Below are 5,213 nucleotides of genomic sequence, written 5' to 3' on the forward strand. Positions count from 1 at the left end.
TCGTGCTACCTGTAGGGTTGTAGCCAAGCCATCACCATGGACCACAATAAAACAGAATGAAAGTGAGAGCTTTACACAGTTTGTGGACCGTCTGCAGGCGGCCGTGGACTCTTCGTCCCTGCCTGCAGATGCAAGAGGCCCGGTCCTTGCAGACTGCTTACGTCAGCAGTGTAATTCAAAAACCAAGGAAATCCTTCGATCACTGCCAGCGGGGTCAAGTATTGCTGACATGATTAAACATGTCATGAAGGAAGAGCATCTAGCCCTGATTCAGGCAGCTGTTCGCACTGCAATAGCTGATGTGATGGCATGTTATAAATGTGGCCAAGCGGGCCATGTGGTGGCAAACTGCCCCCAACTGGTGAACCAGCCACCAGCATCTAATCCGCGCCAGAAGCAATGTAGGGGACCGTGCTGGGCCTGTGGAAAGAAAGGGCATTTCGCTAAGGACTGCAGATCTAAAAAGCAGGGAAACGGGATGGGGAGAGGGCGCCCGGGCCGCACACAGCCCTCTCCCACTTGGGATATGAGGCGGCCCAACTATGTCAACCCTGGATGGGACAAGGCACTCTCGAACCTGCCGCCCCCCCTAGCAACAACCAACGATATGGCCCAACCAGCGGTCCCACTGAATCTGCCCATGCTTCAGGGACAGCCGGAACCACCCCTTGGGGGCGAAACCCAGGTGATGCAGGATGGCTCAAAGGTAAGATGTGGTACCCATTTCTTCTGGGAAATGACAAAGCTAGAGGAGCGCCTGTGCAAATTATTAAGTCCATACGGCAAGCACCCCAAGCTGTCGAATCTAACCCAGCCCTTAACCCGCTAAGTCTTTAGCATAAGAGACCGAAGCTCGTACTATAATCCCCACCAGCACCACAACTACTGCCAGACACGTGACCCCCACCAGTGCCGAAACAGCCTCAGTGATTGAGCAAAATCAGAAGTTTCATTCCCTCAAAATAACAGTGGATGAGGATCTAGCTGGAATTGAGAAATCAACCAGCGCCTTAGAACAATCCCTGAGTTCATTGTCTGAAGGTGTCCTCCAAACTCGTAGGGGACTAGATCTCTTGTTTTTACAACAAAGAGGACATTGTGCTGCGCTAGGAGAAGAGTGTTGTGTACATGCAGACAACACCGGCGTTGTCCGCGATCCCATGGCCAAGCTCAGAGGAGGTTTGGAAAAAAGAAGACGAGACAGTGAAGTCCAGCAAGGATGGTTTGAGTCATGGTTTAACCACACACCATGGCTAACCACCCTCATTTCCACACTCATGGCACCGTTTATACTGCTCATCATAGCGCTGGTCTTCAGACCCTGTATATTGAGGCAGCTTGTTTTGTTTGGTAAAGACCGGTTAGAAAAAGATAATATAATGTTAGTAGAACGTAGACAGCTGCTTTAAGAACACGGTTTTAGTTATCATAGAATAGAATCATAGAATTAGCCGGGTTGGAAGGGACCTCAGAGATCATGTAGTCCAACCCTTGACCCACCGGAGCAGTTGCTAGACCATGGCACTGAGTGCCACATCCAGTCTCTTTTTAAATATCTCCAGGGACAGAGAATCCACTACTTCCCTGGGCAGCCCATTCCAATGCTTGATCACTCTCTCCATAAAGAAATTCTTTCTAATATCTAACCTAAACCTCCCCTGGCACAACTTAAGACTGTGTCCTCTTGTCTTGTTGAAGGTCGTCTGTGAAAAGAGTCCAGTTCCCACCTCGCTACAGCCTCCTTTCAGGTAGTTGTAGACAGCAATGAGGTCTCCCCTGAGCCTCCTCTTCTTAAGGCTGAACAGCCCCAGCTCTCTCAGCCTCTCCTAATAGGGCCTGTGCTCGAGTCCCTTCACCAGCCTGGTTGCCCTCCTTTGGACCTGCTCCAGCACCTCAATATCCTTCTTAAACTGAGGGGCCCAGAACTGGACACAGTACTCGAGGTGTGGCCTCACCAGGGCTGAGTACAGGGGCAGAATCCCTTCCCTGGACCTGCTGGTGACGCTGTTTTTGATCCAGGCCAGGATGCCATTGGCCTTCTTGGCCACCTGGGCACACTGCTGGCTCATGTTCAGCTTCCTGTCAATCCAGACTCCCAGGTCCCTCTCTGCCTGGCTGCTCTCAGCCACTCTGTGCCCAGCCTGGAGCTCCCCATGGGGTTGTTGCGGTTAACCCTATTATAGATAGGTATACCCCATGATTAATGGTTACCCTCTACTAACACACTTGTTTGATGTGCCTTATGTTTCATACAAGCCTTTACTACTGTAACACCCTAAGTTTGTCATATTTTTACTAATTTAGTTGCAAGTACTGAGGAATTATTAGTTACCCCAGGTACTATGGACCTTTAGATGTGCCTGAGAACCCGCTGTGCCTTATACTTTTCATATTTTTAATGTTTTAAGTTTTCTATACTTCTGCCCATTTAGTTAAGCACAGGGAGGGGGGGAAATGTGGTAGTTAAGGTTTGGCGGCCGGAAGCTATCGCGCTGTACGGAAAGATAAGATAGGGCCTCCCTCCTGACAACCAATAGGTATGGGAGGGGACTGGGAGGGGACTAAAAGGGACTGGGAGGGGACTGGGAGGGATTTGGAGGAACTGGGAGGGGAACTGGAAGGAACGGGGAAGGGAACTGGGAGGGGACTGGGACGAAATGGGAGGGACTGGGAGGGGACTGGGACGGGATTGGGAGCAACTGGGAGGGACTGAGAGGGACTAGGAGGACCTGGGAGGAATTGGGATGGACTGGGAGGAATTCGGAGGGAATGGGAGGGGACTGGGAGGGATTTGGAGGGACTGGGAGGTACTGGGACAAAATGGGAGGGGACGGGGAGGGACTGCGAGGAACTGGGAGGGGACTGAGAGGGACTGGGAGGGGACTGGGAGGACCTGCCTGGGATGGAGGAATTGGGATGGAAAGGGAGGGGACTGGGAGGGATTTGGAGGGGACTGAAAGGGACTGGGAGGAATTTGGAGGGAATGGGAGGGGACTGGGAGGGATTTGGAGAAACTGGGAGGTACTGGGACGAAATGGGAGGGATGGGGAGGGGACTGCGAGGAACTGGGAGGGACTGGGAGGGGACTGGGAGGGACTGGGAGGACCTGCCTGGGACTGGGAGGAATTGGGATGGAAAGGGAGAGGACTGGGAGGGATTTGGAGGGGACTGAAAGGGACTGGGAGGGACTGGGAGGAATTTGGAGGGAATGGGAGGGGACTGGGAGGGATTTGGAGAAACTGGGAGGTACTGGGAAGAAATGGGAGGGACAGGGAGGGGACTGCGAGGAACTGGGAGGGGACTGAGAGGGACTGGGAGGACCTGCCTGGGACTGGGAGGAATTGGGATGGAAAGGGAGGGGACTGGGAGGAGTTTGGAGGAACTGGGAGGGGACCGGGAGAGGACTGGAAGGAACTGGGAAGGGAACTGGGAGGGACTGGGACGAAATGGGAGGGACTGGGATGGGATTGGGAGGAACTGGGAGGGGACTGAGAGGAACTGGGAGGACCTGGGAGGGACTGGGAGGAATTGGGATGGAATGGGAGAGGACTGGGAGGGATTTGGAGGGGACTGAAAGGGACTTGGAGGACCTTGGTGGGACTGGGACGAAATGGGAGAGACTGGGACGGGACTGCGAGGAACTGGGAGGGACTGGGAGGGGTGCCTCCCCCACATTGGTGTCTGTGAGCTGATGGACCGAGTAACCTGGGGTTGGTTGCCGTGCCGATCCTGAACCAGGTCGCCACGCCTCGCTGGAGGCAACACCTCCCAGTCCCTCCAAGTTCTTCCCAGTCCCTCCCACTCCATCCCAGTCCCCTCTCAGTCCCTCCCAGTCCATCCCAGTCCCTCCCAATCCCCTCCCAGTCCCTCCCAGTCCCTTCTAGTCCCTTTTAATCCCCTCGCAGTCCCCTCCCAGATGCTCTGAGTCCCCTCCAAGTCCCCTCCCAGTCTCTCCACATCCCCTCCCAGTCCCCTCCCACTCCCTCCCAGTTCCTCTCCGTACCCTCCCAGTCCCTCCCAGTTCCTCCCAGTCCCTTTCAGTCCCCTCCCAGTCCCCTCCCGGTTCCTTCCAGTCCCCTCCCTGTCCCATCCCAGTCCCTCCAAGTTCCTCCCAGTCCCTTTCAGTCCCCTCCCAGTCTCGCCCAGTACCCCCAGTCCCTCCCAATCTCCCCAGTCCCTCCCAGTCTCCCCAGATCGTCCCAGTCTCTCCCAGTTCCCTCCTCGTCCCTCTCAATCCCCTCCCAGTCCCTCCCAGTACCTCCCAATCCCCTCCGAGTCTCTCCCAGTCCCCTCCCAGTCCCCACTCAGTCCCTCCCAGTCCCCTCCCAGTCCCTTCTAGTCCCTTTCAATCCCCTCCCAGTCCCTCCCAGTCCCCTCCCAGTCCCTCCCAGTCCACCCCACTTTCTTCCCAGTTCCCCTAGTCCCTCCCAGTCTCTCCCAGTCCCTCCCAGTCCCCTCCCAGTCCCTTTCAGTCCCCTCCCAGTCCCTTCCAATCCCCTCCTAGTACCTCCCAGTACCCTCCCCGTCTCCTCCCAGTCCCTCCCAGTCCCTCCCAGTCACCTTCAAATCCCTCCCAATCCCCTCCCAGTTACTCCCAGTCCATTTCAATCCCCTCCTAGTCCCTCCCATTCTCTCCCAGTCCCTCCCAGTCCCCTCCCAGTCCATCCCAGTCCCCTCCCAGTCCCTCCCAGTTCCTCCCAGTCCATTTCAATCCCCTCCTAGTCCCTCCCAGTCCATCCCAGTCCCCTTCCAGTCACTCCCAGTCCTCTCCCAGTCCCTTCCCAGTCCCTCCAAATTCCTCCCAGTCCATTTCAATCCCCTCCTAGTCCCTCCCATTCTCTCCCAGTCCCTCCCAGTCCATCCCAGTCCCCTTCCAGTCACTCCCAGTCCTCTCCCAGTCCCCTCCCAGTCCCTCCAGGTTCCTCCCACTCCCTCCCAGTATCTTTCAGTCCCTCCCAGTCACTCCCAGTCCCTCCCAATCCCTTCCCAGTTCTTCCCAGTACCTCCCAGTCCCCCTCCCAGTCCCTCCCAGTCCCCTCTCCTTCCTCTCCCAGTCCCTCCCAGTCTCCTCTCCGTCCATCCCAGTCTCCTCTAAGTCCCTCCCAGTCTCCTCCCAGTCCCTCCCAGTCCCCTCCCAGTCCTCTCCCAGTCCCTTCCAGTCCCTCCCAGTCCCCTTCCAGTCCCTCCCAATCACGTCCCAGTCCCCTCCCATT

Source organism: Calypte anna, unplaced genomic scaffold (genome assembly GCF_003957555.1).
Source record: "Calypte anna isolate BGI_N300 unplaced genomic scaffold, bCalAnn1_v1.p scaffold_99_arrow_ctg1, whole genome shotgun sequence".
Lineage (NCBI taxonomy): Eukaryota > Metazoa > Chordata > Aves > Apodiformes > Trochilidae > Calypte > Calypte anna.